The following is a 14,702-nucleotide window of genomic DNA, read 5'->3' as shown; positions in this document are numbered from 1 at the left end:
AAAGTACTAATGTTAAAGATAACATTAAACTTTATTATTTAGATATCACGCTTTTATTAATAAAATATGTATTGATAAAATTCCTTGTGAATAATTGTAGTGTCTGGAAAGCAATTTTAGTTAAATATAAAAATAATTTTCAAACAAGTGGTGCATCAGTTCATTACTTAATGACGATATTATTTCCACTACATTCAGGACAGTTCCAATGTAATCTATTGTTCCGCTTAGTCTGCTACTTCAGTAACATCTAATGGGCAGCTGCTGTTATTTTAGGTTTGTTGCAATTGAGAACAGGTTCAGTACAGAGCTGCTGACAAATTTCAGAGGCCAAGTTTGTTGCAACTGACCCGTTGTAGCTACCAATCAGCAACAAGGAGAAACAAACATCAGTTTTGCCTTTTTTTTAAAAAAAAGGGAAACAGACTAGTAGTTATTGAGGTCATTTCAGGTACAATGTAAGAACTAAAGTTAACTAGTCCCACAGTAATGCGTGGGGTCCTATTAACAGAAAAAAAATAGTTGTAACCCAAAAACACAACAAACACAAAATGAGAAGTCTTCCGGGAACCTAGGTAAATCCCTGTAGTTGTCTAACAACTATAAAAAAACAACCAAACGCAACAACTTCAAAAGAAAAAGAACATTTAAAAACAAATCTGGGGAACAACAAAAACAGAATCTAATGCAAGAGCTTTATTAAGTCTTCAGTGCTCCACTCACCTCAGTAGACCTCTCTCATATATTTGTGTGCAGGTCAACTGGAGGTACACATTCCATGCTGAAAAGAGAAGGAAACACAATGTTTCAGCTGTGGAGCCTTCTTTGATTGTGACTCGAAATAAACCTTTACCTTTACTTGTTCGTTTGATGTTAATTTATCTCCATCAAATACCTAAGAGTATCTAAACTCGACAGTTGCTTTCAGTAGCTAAAGACACTGCGCCAGGTGAGGCTTGAACTCACAACCTCGACATGACTCCGCTGTGCACTGCTGTATAAGTACCGCGCGCTGACCGATTGCGCCACTGGAGCTGTGCGAGTTGTGCGCCTCATACAGACTGACGCTGCAGAAACAAAGGGTGAAAACGGTTTCGGTTGTGGATCCATCTCCTCATGGGGAAAAGCAACAGTAAAATAGCAAGGAAAATACAAGAAAAGAAACTGAAAGAATTGTGCTAACAGCAAAGAGGGACGGAGGGAGGTGGTCGGACAAGTAAATCAACCCGGCGGATTATTTGTAGGGACATTTTTGAGTCAATCAGCACACGGATCTCTTCATGTGCCTTAAGCTGTGCAGTTTGTATTTTCGATGTCGATAGGTTTCTTCAGAAGTCCAGTAAATTGACAATAATGGAGAACTAGCTGACGCACCCCGTCGTGAAGACCCTCTGTAAGGTGATTGCACGTTTCATTTTCAACTCGCCTCCTTTACACGCAATTGCAGCCCCGACAATGAGAGAAAGCATGAGAAATGGCTTCAATTTCAATGTGAATCGCAGTACAGGCTCGATGGCTTCACATCTTCCATCGATCACATAAAATTGCAGTAAAGCGCTCTAAATATGACTCTGAAGTACTGGGAAAGATGATTATTTTGAGCGTGCCTCCCAGGGTCTGCTACGAGGCTGAAGTTGGCTTCTTATTCGCCAGCTTCTTCTTCGCGTTTTTCGTTCCACCTTAAATGCTGCTGCTGTGATGTTATGTCGCCTTTCGCCTGTAGATGGTTCTCTTCGATCAGTACTAATCCGGCTGGAATACTGTAGACATCCTCAGTGAAAGGGGATATCCAAATAAATAGCGACTGTCCAAATTATATTTTTGTATGGAATATATTTCAGAAAATCGCAAACCAATTTTGAAAACTCACCATAACACGGACTTACACTGGGAAAAGGTGATTGCACTTTCTGCTTATTGCTACGGCCTTCCCCCCCAATTATGAAAATGTCTCACAGTTCTGACACCGACGTGTGAAAGACAATGTAACAGACTATCAAAATCCTGAAGTACAAAAAATTTTAATGCACCAGTTTTTTAAATATGACCCTCTGATCTTGGCATGTCAGAATACATTGGGAAAAAGTATGGCGCGAATTGCATGAATTGCAATGGCACACATTGTTGAGAATATCACTGACCTTGCCGATATTTGCAGGGGATACGAATATTTTGTACATGTTGAACTACAACATGTAAAAATTGAGCTCCTTAGTCAATATCACTGGGAATGTCCAATAATGACGAACATCATTAGCTCCAAGGAAACTTAGACTCGCACATGGAGTTTTATCTTTGAATGGAGGGTGGGAGAATTCATTTATACTCTCGTTGCTCATTAGCTAAATTATTTTAAAAATATGACACAGATTTGTTCGAGAAACTTGTAATCGCCTTAAAGAGAGTCTTCTTGAAACTGTTCTCATACAACCAACATACAAATTACACATCTTAAGGAACATGAAGAGAAATCCTTGTACTAAATAACCTAAAACTGTTGCTGCAAATTATCACCAAGCTGTTTTATGTGTCTGACCACCTCTTTCCTACTTTGCAAAGAGCACAATTCTTTCTGTTTCTTCATCGCTATTTTACTGTCTCTTTCCCCCACGTGGAGATGGATCCACAGCAGAAACTTTAGGTCGGTTCCTGTTACTCTGTCCGATTGAAAGAGCTGTATTAAAGGCACTCCCATCTCTGCAGGAAAGTTATTGCTGCTCTCAACACAATATACTACAGCCAAATGTGATAGCGATACTGTCACTGCCTGTGGGCCACGTGTTCCTGCTGTCAGCCTATTATGTCATGTCCATCCACACCCAGAAACATTACTGCTGTAGCACAAGAGTTATATAGGTGTAGTCAATACAGCATGAATCTCTTAATCTCAGAACTGTGGGTTCAGCCCCCACATTGGGTCCCTCTGTGTCAATTTGATCCCCCCAATCCTCCTAGCAGGACCTGATGGCGTAACAGTGATACCCAGTGCCTTATATGACCTTTGCGTAATTCAACTTTCTTTCCACTTGATTCAGATTTTGATCTGAAATCATCGGCCAAACAAGAGTTTGTCTAAACAGAGGGAGATCTGCTCACAAGCAAGTATTAAACACTTCAGCATTTACTGTTCGAATACCACACTTTGTCAAAACACTGCCGCTTCTTAAGCTAATAAGTAATGGTTTTTGAGCACGCATTGTATTGTTAATGCTTATATTAAAAAAGCATAAATTCACATAATGGAATTTGGACTGAACAAAGTAGTCCAGCCCCTTTACAACATTACATACCCACTGATTAAAGCTTAAAACTACAGCAGCAGGAGTAACAATAATGGCAACAACATGTTTGGAGTTCGGCATTTCATTTATTCTGCGGAAACATCGTATCGGAATGAACTGCCCGAGATAAAAGAGTAATTGCGGCTTCAGATCGTTTTTACAGAGCATTACGTTGTTCTGTTCATACTGACTATACGCTTTAAATTTGTCATTTACTGCAAGCGTTGCTTTTCCAGGCTTTTCGGAAATTCCTCGCATTTGAGCCAGCACTAAAATATTTCATTCCCGTCGCTGAATACATCGTGGAAACGGTATTTGCAACGGAATGCTGTCACACATGAAACCTTTTTGTTATTCGGTTCTGAAGTTTGAAAATGAAAATAAAACGGGGGTCACTTCATAGGCTTGAAAGAAGTCCAAGCAGCATAAAAACCCGCGAATTCTCACAAAGGCTGCACCTTTCTTCTGCTGCTTTTATAAATCAGCCTTAAACATTTGAATGCATACCTTACTGCTGCTAATCACATTCACGTGTTTACGAAGCTTTTTTCTGTCCGTTATGTTTTTGCTAGTTTCTCCGTTTTCCTCGTACTGTGATTGTCAGCGAGCACAACAAGACTGAAACAGTGTAAAGGCAGGTAAAAAAGACAGGGTAAAACGCCTGACTGTCGGGAGTGCGATTTGAACCCGTGCCTCTATTTGGAGAGCGAAACACAAAGCTTAAAAGACACGAATATGTGAATTTGCTGTTTTAAACCGCTCGATTATCCTGAAGAAATGTGTGCTGATTGCAGTAGTTGCATCCGATTTTCCGTAACTTTAGGACGATTGATACGACTGGTTGAACACAATTTGTGGCGTTTAGCATGACATGGAAAACGGTACCGTAGCATTCGGGTCCGGACTACCAGACTCAGAAACAGTTTTTACCCCCGCACTATCAAACTATTAAACTCCCAGCCTCTCTCACTGTGACCTCACCTCTCACCTATGATCTGAATCTCACAGTGCCTTTTTTCTTACCAAAAACCCAAACACACATTGAAAATCTACCTCTACCATACATGTCAAAAGTTCACTCCCCATAATTTCTATCCCTTTATTTCATTCTTTTGATGCATGTTTTTGCACATAACCTGTTACCTTTTTGTTGTTTTGCACACTGCCTGTTGTTGTTTTTTGCACATCGGCTGTTGTCTCTGTCTTTCTTTTGTTATACAATTGTATTGTTGTTGTGTTTTTTTCTTTGTACTACTTATGTCCGAGAGCTAGCTAAATAGCATTTCGTTATACCATATACCTGCGTATGAGTATAATGACAATAAACTTGAACTTGAACTTGACATAGTCTTGCAGGCAGTATATTATTTTATCGTTTACTCGTTTAAAAAAACACGGTCTTCTCGTTCCTAACTCAGATTTTTAGTGCTTTCGAACGTTACTTCCAACCTGGACTGACAGCTCACCCGATCTGTTTGTGATCAGACCATGGAGTGGGGGGCTGTACCAAGCGCACGTTCCTTCCCAATGCTGAGGCGATCATTCGGAAGATGGGTGTGAAGAGAGACAAGCTTTGTCGACTAAAAAACAAGGCAGGATATGCAAGAATACTAATCACTGGCGACAGTTATGCTCTCTTACTATTGAGACTCCTACATTGCGATTTTTTTGAAGACTTTGAAACTAAAGGAAAGCAGTGACAAAAGAAACAGGCACAGGCGGGGTTTGAACCCACGATCTTCGGTTTACGAGACAGACGCGTTACCACTTGGCCACCGTCCCTTTGAGTAAAGGGGGGAATAATGTTGTTCAAATTATTTTTTTCTGAATGTGGTGTACATCGCCTGGAGGCAGCAACAACAATAAAAGGGATACTTAACAAGGAGATACGCTGTAGCAGTGCGACTCCAACAGATGCTCCTGAAGAGACTGGAGGTTTAAGTCAGCTCCTTAGAACGCTCGGCCGCGTTACTCTCAACAGCGGCTCTTTAGCTCTTGTTGTTTGACCTAGTGGTTTTATAACGCGTGGAAACGACCGCAACTTCGTTTTCTGAGATGCTTTCTCTCACGTGGTGAAATCTCGACCTCTTTGGCATCTCTGGCTTTAGTTCTTCTGTAGAGCAGGCTTTCACACCTCTGCTTATAGTGCCCTTGAAGTCATTTTATTTTTACAGGAAGACGCATTCCCTAACGACCTCTCCTGTTTTAGAAATGCTTTATAAGGCGTGTTTGATTCAACGGACAAACAGTATACTAATTGTACAATGCAGATCTATGCGGCATTCGTACTGGATTTGACTGGGATTCTGAAATACTTCTTGCAAAGGTATTCAGACTTTCTAGAACCTATAATACAACCACAGACCTGAAACTCCCTAGCTTCCAATCTCTGATGTTGCTGTCCTTAAACTCGGACGTGATGTTCTGCAGACGTGCGGTGTCTCTTTACTCTCGTTGTTTTCAAAACGACCTCCATTGTCGGGCGCAGTTGAAGTGGAACTGACCTGACTGCACAGGAAAGTACGGAATGATAAAATGTTTCTACGGCTCAAAATGTCCCTTCAGACCCTCGTCATGTCTCTTTGAGGAACGGGCAGGTAGAGAGGTTTAACAGATGCTCATGATGTTTCACACGGGGTGTTACCTGTTGTAGTGTTTCAAAAGATGTGTTAACGGACCACAGATTATCTTGAAAAGATTTGGGTTTGTACTGGCTGGGATTCAAACCCGATTTAATTATTTGGAAGGCACCTGTAGCACCAACGCACTTCCGAGAAGCACCTGCAAATAATCACAATCCTCTCTCTCACCTACAAAGTTAAGGAGACACAGACGTCCAATGAAAACTAATTTTAATTCACTCAAGGCTCCACTCTTTTGTTGTGATGTCATTTTAATTAATATTAGCTTTGATAAGGTGTCGTTTTTGCCTCTTAAAGTAAAAGTCTGCTCCTTTCTTCCTGGTATAGAAATAACATGTTCCATCTTTGTTTAAAAACACCACTAAAAGTAAATTATTCAGCTCTAACGCCTGTGTGCATTGACAAGACATCTCAAAAGGACTTATCAAATAAGAACACGATCCTTCCTGTTACCATTCCTGTGGTTGGGGCGTTACAACATTTGCAGACAGGGCTTTATCACTCGAGTTGTACAGAACAAGTGTGCATCGGTCCATGAAAATCATCAGTAGTGCTGTTTTTCTATGCATAGTTTAATCAAGAGCACATAAAAGATGTAAAAAGCTTTCAAATAAAACAGAATTGAAAGACAGTCGAGTAAGGAGGTAGAAAAAAAGCACTCCCCCGTCTGGGAATTAACCACCGTCGCACGTGTGACTGGATACAAAAATAATATATTAATTTTTTCCCAGTCTCTTGAAGCTTCAATGCGATTATTTTTCCTTCCTTATTTCTTCATTCCCATTAATTTACTCTGTAGTAGAGGAAACGCGAAAGTAGGAAACTGCAGGCATTCTTCATGAATGGTGGATTGTGATCAGTGAGCATCTGCACATCTCTAAGTCTGTTCCACTACCTTTTCCATCGGGGATGTAGCTCAGTGGTAGAGCGCATGCTTCGCATGTATGAGGTCCCGGGTTCAATCCCTGGCATCTCCAGGTGCTTTATATTACAGTACTCACATTGCAATCTTCTGTTGAGTGAGAACTCTTTGCTCGTGTTCAGAGAGAGCCAGGTTTACACAATTAAACTCGACGTGCCGCAGAGTTGCGCTGCTGTTTTAAATGTACCTCATTTAGTTCTGTTAAATCCTAAATTATTTGAACTAGTAATTTAGTTCAAATTCAGGAAATCCAGAGATTGCTTCACACTTGTCGTGACTGTTGCAGAAAACACCTGTTGAATCTCACCCGGGATTTCTTGAGAGATCATTCAGCGAGCGAATCCTCCTTCTGAACTCCGCACTAAACTGAAAGCTTCACGAACTCCTCACTGCGTGTCCTGTACTGTTACAAATGCTCTCGTCTAGATGTGAAGCACAGCCATAAACACACTTTGAACTTTTTCCGTTTGTTTAGGTAAATGCAAAAGAGCATGACAAGTATTGATCGAATAAAATATCCATGGCACAACTCGAGAAAGTACTGAAGGACTACACATCGACTTTTGATGATTACAAGAGATTCAAGAAACACAACCGTCCGCACCTGGGTTTGGATCCTGAACGCTAGAGTTAAAAGAACATAAGCGACGGATATGACCTATAAACTCTCTTAATTGTCTTATAGTTTATGAAATAAAACAATTTCTTAATAATTTCTTACTGTTGATAGACGATTTATTGAATTTTAACAAAATCACAATTACAAACTTTTTCGGTTAAACTGTTATTCACATACTCTAACGTAAATAAACGTTAGTGTCTTCCGGTGTGTGAGCCAATTTCTCCAAAAAATATTTGTTAGTCTGTCAGGAGGCTGTGCAAGGTGTTAAGAAATAGAATTTCTAAAAGACAGGCTCCCTAAGCTTAACATCAAGGCAGAAAAAATGCTGTTTTCTCTACAGAAATGCTCTTTAAATTTCAGCACTGTTGCAACTCCCTTTATAAAGGGTGTGCACACATATACAACCAAGGCATTGAAAGTTTTTTTTTAATTATTGTTCCAAAAAATGTTCCATTTGTTTTCTTTTTAATGTTGTTGATTAAAAGATTGTATTAAATGTGAAAAAAAATCTGAATGTGAAAAAAGGTCAAAATGCTATTGAAAAAATCAGTAATGTGAGGAAAGATTAATTGCGGGAGCCCCTTACCTCCCCATGTCATGCTGTATTTCTCACTCATTCTACTGGGAGTGGTGCCGTCGCTTCTGGATAAAGTCTGTCAGTGGTCATTCCAGACGGGTCAGGTATGACTGCTCTTCGGCACAAGAGACACGTAACTTGCGAGGATCCCGACAGTGTCGACTTTCTTTCAGAGCCCGTATAGCTCAGTCGGTAGAGCATCAGACTTTTAATCTGAGGGCCCAGGGTTCAACTCCCTGTTCGGGCGGTTGTACTGTTCTTAAGTCTATTGTGAATGTCATTCTAAATAGTCTTTTATCTTTCACTCTTCTAGCTTTACTGTGGTTATTTTAAATGTCCATTGCTTGTATTTTCTTTAGTGTTTCATTTCACAAACCGAAAATGTTCAAGTAGATCATGTTACTACACTCCACATAGATAATCTAATTGAAATCACAGTAGAGTACAGGACACGCAGTGAGGAGCTCACACAGTGAGTACTCTTGAATACGACAAGAGGAAAGGCACACTGCACATCTGCAGAACATCACGTCCGAGTTCACAGCGACAGCAGAGGTTGGAAGCGAAGTAGTTTTTTATTACTCGCTCGCTGAACGATCTCTCAAGAAACCTCGGTTGAGATTTAACGGGTGTCTAATAATCACGTTCAAAAAGGTGACGATAAGTTTTGTTTTTAACTAGGTAGCCTTAATGGCAACACGGTGTGAGTAGATATTAAAGCAGCTGCAGACAGAGTACCCGTAATGGCAACACATTTCTGCTTTGAGTTCGGCTTTTCTTATTTCTTCTGCAGAACCAGTGGTATCGGAATATACTGATCCGCATAAGAAGGCTTTCGGGTTCTGATCATTTTTATTAAGCGCTGCTCTAAACTTTACATTTGCTCGGGCTAGTTTTCCCCATGAAAAAAGGACATATCCCTAATTACATGATTTCACTTTTCTTATCAACGAGTAGAAATAAAATATATACTTCATTATAAGTACCACAGGCAAGATGGCTGGTGGTCTAAGGCATTGCGTTCAGATCGCAGTTACCCCTGGAGACGTTTGTTAAAATCTCACTTCTAATAAAGAGGTCTTTCTCGTTAGAGTAGAAACGATAGAAGCCTTAAGCGGGAAAAAAATCACAACATCTCGCATTTCACGTGTTCAATGTTAACTGTCTCAGTGGTTGCCTCGGTGATTGATGGCTCTTCTCCCTCGCAGGGTGACGGCAAACTTCTTCAGAGAGGGAGTCTCCCACGCACGGCTTTTCTTTATCAAGAGCTGAGACAACAGAAACAGACTTCAAACTGACATGAATTACTTCTTGAGCGTTTATGATCGTCTTTAAAAGCTGAGAGCAGGTGAAAAAGTCTTTGGAAATGAGGAAATGACTGCTGACAGTAAACAGAGCTGACGCTCAGCTGCAGACAAGCGCTCCTCGTTAGTATAGTGCTGAGTACCCCCGCTTGTTGTGCGGGAGACTGGGGTACGTTTCTGTGACAGGGCGCTGGTTTATTTTTTTAACAACCTGACTTTACTTAAAAAGTGTGTACTGTATACTACGTTTCGGACTAGTTACTGCGGTAGAATATGGAGATCATCTCCAGCTTTGAGCTCAACTGCAACAAGAAGTCATGCTAAATGTAGTATTGTGAGTAGACATCGTGAGACAACAGAACGAGAGAGTAGAAGGCGGGAATATAAGGTGTAAGGGCGTGATCTGTGTAGTTAATAAAATAGTTAAAATAATATAAAAACGTCTCTTTATTAAGATACACAACATTTATGGCGACGAGAGATGAGTGCTTGACGGACTCAAAGCGAGCAGAACACTGCAGATTTTAGTTCTCTTGCTGGTAGAAACGAGCTTCTGAATTTTCGGACTTTTCGTTTAGCTTGCGCCATGGAAGATATGGCAACCGCGCCGAGAAGCTTTGCTTATGCCCAGCTTTTTCCACCGCTTCTACTGAACCTCGGAGCTGCAGGAGGAAGGGCTGACTTTAGAAAGAGCTCTTAAAGTCGCTAGAATTCATGAAGCAGCTCAAGCAGAATCAAGAATGCTTTCTGACCACAGTGACAAAGTGACACTGAACGGGGCGCTCGCTCAAACTTTACAAACAAAAGCCGAGCAGCAGGACGCAGTCATGCTAGAGATATAGAAGAACAGGGGACGGCTGACATTACATGTTACAGGTGCGGACTAACAACGCACAAAGCAGATGAATGCGGAGCGTGAACAGCAAAATGTCTACACTGTAAGAAAACAGGACATTATGCACACGTCTGCAGAACATCACGTCCGAGTTTAAGGACAGCAACATCAGAGATTGGAAGCTAGGGAGTTTCAGGTCTGTGGTTGTAATATAGGTTCTAGAAAGTCTGAATACCTTTGCAAGAAGTATTTCAGAATCCCAGTCAAATCCAGTACGAATGCCGCATAGATCTGCATTGTACAATTAGTATACTGTTTGTCCGTTGAATCAAACACGACTTATGAAGCATTTCTAAAACAGGAGAGATCGTTAGGGAATGCGTCTTCCTGTAAAAATAAAATGACTTCAAGGGCACTATAAGCAGAGGTGTGAAAGCCTGCTCTACTGAAGAACTATAGCCAGAGATGCCAAAGAGGTCGAGATTTCACCACGTGAGAGAAAGCATCTCAGAAAACGAAGTTGCGGTCGTTTCCACGCGTTATAAAACCACTAGGTCAAACAACAAGAGCTGAAGAGCCGCTGTTGAGAGTAACGCGGCCGAGCGCTCTAAGGAGCTGGCTTAAACCTCCAGTCTCTTCAGGAGCATCTGTTGGAGTCGCACTGCTACTGCGTATCTCCTTGTTAAGTATCCCTTTTATTGTTGTTGCTGCCTCCAGGCGATGTAAACCAGATTCAGAAAAAAAATAATTTGAACAACATTATTCCCCTGTTTGTTTGAAGGCGCGGTGGCCAAGTGGTAAGGCGTCGGTCTCGTAAACCGAAGATCGTGGGCTCAATCCCCACCTGTGCCTGTTTCACTTGTCACTGCTTTCCTTTAGTTTCAAAGTCTTCAAAAACTCGCAATGTAGGAGTCTCAATAGTAAGAGAGCATAACTGTCGCCAGTGATTAGTATTCTTGCATATCCTGCCTTGTTTTTTAGTCGACAAAGCTTGTTTCTCTTCACACCCATCTTCCGAATGATCACCTCAGCATTGGGAAGGAACGTGCGCTTGGTACAGCCCCCCACTCCATGGTCTGATCACAAACAGATCGGGTGAGCTGTCAGTCCAGGTTGGAAGTAACGTTCGAAAGCACTAAAAATCTGACTTAGGAACGAGAAGACCGTGTTTTTTTAAACGAGTAAACGATAAAATAATATACTGCCTGCAAGACTATGTCAAGTTCAAGTTCAAGTTTATTGTCATTATACTTATACACAGGTATATGGTATAACGAAATGCTATTTAGCTAGCTCTCGGACATAAGTAGTACAAAGAAAAAAACACAACAACACAACAACAATACAATTGTATTACAAAAGAAAGACAGAGACAACAGCCGATGTGCAAAAAACAACAACAGGCAGTGTGCAAAACAACAAAAAGGTAACAGGTTATGTGCAAAAACATGCATCAAAAGAATGAAATAAAGGGATAGAAATTATGGGGAGTGAGCTTTTGACATGTATGGTAGAGGTAGATTTTCAATGTGTGTTTGGGTTTTTGGTAAGAAAGAAGGCACTGTGAGGTTCAGATCATAGGTGAGAGTGAGAGAGGCTGGGAGTTTAATAGTTTGATAGTGCGGGGGTAAAAACTGTTTCTGAGTCTGGTAGTCCGGACCCGAATGCTCCGGTACCGTTTTCCATGTCATGCTAAACGCCACAAATTTTGTTCGTCCAGTCGTATCAATCGTCCTAAAGTTACGGAAAATCGGATGCAACTGGTGCAATCAGCACCCATTTCTTCAGGATAGTCGAGCGTTTTAAAACAGCAAATTCACAGATTCGTGTCTTTTAAGCTTTGTGTTTCGCTCTCCAAATAGAGGCACGGGTTCAAATCCCACTCCCGACAGTCAGGCGTTTTACCCTGTCTTTTTTACCTGCCTTTACACTGTTTCAGTCTTGTTGTGCTCGCTGACAATCACAGTACGAGGAAAACGGAGAAACTACTTAGCAAAAACATAACTGACAGAAAAAAGCTTCGTAAACACGTGAATGTGATTAGCAGCAGTAAGGTATGCATTCAAATGTTTAAGGCTGATTTATAAAAGCAGCAGAAGAAAGGTGCAGCCTTTGTGAGAATTCGCGGGTTTTTATGCTGCTTGGACTTCTTTCAAGCCTATGAAGTGACCCCCGTTTTATTTACATTTTCAAACTTCAGAACCGAATAACAAAAAGGTTTCATGTGTGACAGCATTCCGTTGCAAATACCGTTTCCACGATGTATTCAGCGACGGGAATGAAATATTTTAGTGCTGGCTCAAATGCGAGGAATTTCCGAAAAGCCTGGAAAAGCAACGCTTGCAGTAAATGACAAATTTAAAGCGTATAGTCAGTATGAACAGAACAACGTAATGCTCTGTAAAAACGATCTGAAGCCGCAATTGCTCTTTTATCTCGGGCAGTTCATTCCGATACGATATATCCGAAGAATAAATGAAATGCCGAACTCCAAACATGTTGTTGCCATTATTGTTACTCCTGCTGCTGTAGTTTTAAGCTTTAATCAGTGGGTATGTAATGTTGTAAAGGGGCTGGACTACTTTGTTCAGTCCAAATTCCATTATGTGAATGTATGCTTTTTTAATATAAGCATTAACAATACAATGCGTGCTCAAAAACCATTACTTATTAGCTTAAGAAGCGGCAGTGTTTTGACAAAGTGTGGTATTCGAACAGTAAATGCTGAAGTGTTTAATACTTGCTTGTGAGCAGATCTCCCTCTGTTTAGACAAACTCTTGTTTGGCCGATGATTTCAGATCAAAATCTGAATCAAGTGGAAAGAAAGCTGAATTACGCAAAGGTCATATAAGGCACTGGGTATCACTGTTACGCCATCAGGTCCTGCTAGGAGGATTGGGGGGATCAAATTGACACAGAGGGACCCAATGTGGGGGCTGAACCCACAGTTCTGAGATTAAGAGATTCATGCTCTATTGACTGCGCCTGTATAACTCTTGTGCTACAGCAGTAATGTTTCTGGGTGTGGATGGACATGACATAATAGGCTGACAGCAGGAATACGTGGCCCACAGGCAGTGACAGTATCGCTATCACATTTGGCTGCAGTATATTGTGTTGAGAGCAGCAATAACTTTCCTGCAGAGATGGGAGTGCCTTTAATACAGCTCTTTCAATCGGACAGAGTAACAGGAACGGACCAAAAGTTTCTGCTGTGGATCCATCTCCACGTGGGGGAAAGAGACAGTAAAATAGCGATGAAGAAACAGAAAGAATTGTGCTCTCTGCAAAGTAGGAGAGAGGTGGTCAGACACATAAAACAGCTTGGTGATAATTTGCAGCAACAGTTTTATGTTATTTAGTACAAGGATTTCTCTTCATGTGACTTAAGATGTGTAATTTGTATGTTGGTTGTATGAGAACAGTTTCTTCTAAAGTCCTGTCAATTGACAGTGGAGAGCTAGCTGGTGCACATCTTCAAGAAGACTCTCTTTAAGGCGATTACAAGTTTCTTGAACAAATCTGTGTCATATTTTTAAAATAATTTAGCTAATGAGCAACGAGAGTATAAATGAATTCTCCCACCCTCCATTCAAAGATAAAACTCCATGTGCGAGTCTAAGTTTCCTTGGAGCTACTGATGTTCGTCATTATTGGACATTCCCGGTGATATTGACTAAGGAGCTCAAATTTTACGTGTTGTAGTTCAACATGTACAAAATATTCGTAACCCCTGCAAATATCGGCAAGATCAGTGATATTCTCAACAATGTGTGCTATTGCAATTCGTGCAATTCGTGCCATACTTTTTCCCAATGTATTCTGACATGCCAAGATCAGAGGGTCATATTTAAAAAACTGGTGCATTAAAATTTTTTGTACTTCAGGATTTTGATAGTCTGTTACATTGTCTTTCACACGTCGGTGTCAGAACTGTGAGACATTTTCATAATTGGGGGGGAAGGCCGTAGCAATAAGCAGAAAGTGCAATCACCTTTTCCCAGTGTAAGTCCGTGTTATGGTGAGTTTTCAAAATTGGTTTGCGATTTTCTGAAATATATTCCATACAAAAATATAATTTGGACAGTCGCTATTTATTTGGATATTCCCTTTCACTGAGGATGTCTACAGTATTCCAGCCGGATTAGTACTGATCGAAGAGATCCATCTACAGGCGAAAGGCGACATAACATCACAGCAGCAGCATTTAAGGTGGAACGAAAAACGCGAAGAAGAAGCTGGCGAATAAGAAGCCAACTTCAGCCTCGTAGCAGACCCTGGGAGGCACGCTCAAAATAATCATCTTTCCCAGTACTTTAGAGTCGTATTTAGAGCGCTTTACTGCAATTTTATGTGATCGATGGAAGATGTGAAGCCATCGAGCCTGTACTGCGATTCACATTGAAATTGAAGCCATTTCTCATGCTTTCTCTCAGTTTCGGGGCTGCAATTGCGTGTAAAGGAGGCGACTTGAAAATGAAACATGCAATCACCTTATAGAGGGTCTTCACGACGGGG

General features: G+C 41.0%; 4 non-coding genes across 4 annotated transcripts; 3 read left to right on the top strand and 1 right to left on the bottom strand.

The window, feature by feature from the left end:
- Positions 1–941: 941 nt before the first annotated feature.
- Positions 942–1,035, bottom strand: trnai-uau (transfer RNA isoleucine (anticodon UAU)). The gene is made up of 2 exons: positions 998–1,035; positions 942–977 (listed from the first exon to the last, which is right to left on the bottom strand). It is a non-coding gene; the product is annotated as a tRNA-Ile (tRNA).
- Positions 1,036–6,828: 5,793 nt separating this feature from the next.
- On the top strand, positions 6,829–6,900 carry trnaa-cgc (transfer RNA alanine (anticodon CGC)). The gene has a single exon. It is a non-coding gene; the product is annotated as a tRNA-Ala (tRNA).
- Positions 6,901–8,218: 1,318 nt separating this feature from the next.
- trnak-uuu (transfer RNA lysine (anticodon UUU)) lies at positions 8,219–8,291 on the top strand. Its single transcript has one exon. It is a non-coding gene; the product is annotated as a tRNA-Lys (tRNA).
- A 2,672-nt stretch (positions 8,292–10,963) lies between these two features.
- Positions 10,964–11,035, top strand: trnat-cgu (transfer RNA threonine (anticodon CGU)). The gene has a single exon. It is a non-coding gene; the product is annotated as a tRNA-Thr (tRNA).
- Positions 11,036–14,702: the final 3,667 nt, after the last annotated feature.

The sequence above is a fragment of the Atractosteus spatula genome, unplaced genomic scaffold, assembly GCF_055471065.1.
Source record: "Atractosteus spatula isolate fAtrSpa1 unplaced genomic scaffold, fAtrSpa1.hap1 Scaffold_108, whole genome shotgun sequence".
Classification (NCBI taxonomy): domain Eukaryota; kingdom Metazoa; phylum Chordata; class Actinopteri; order Semionotiformes; family Lepisosteidae; genus Atractosteus; species Atractosteus spatula.
The sequence above is the reverse complement of the archived record's forward strand: the minus strand, read 5'-3'. Positions and strand labels throughout refer to the sequence as shown.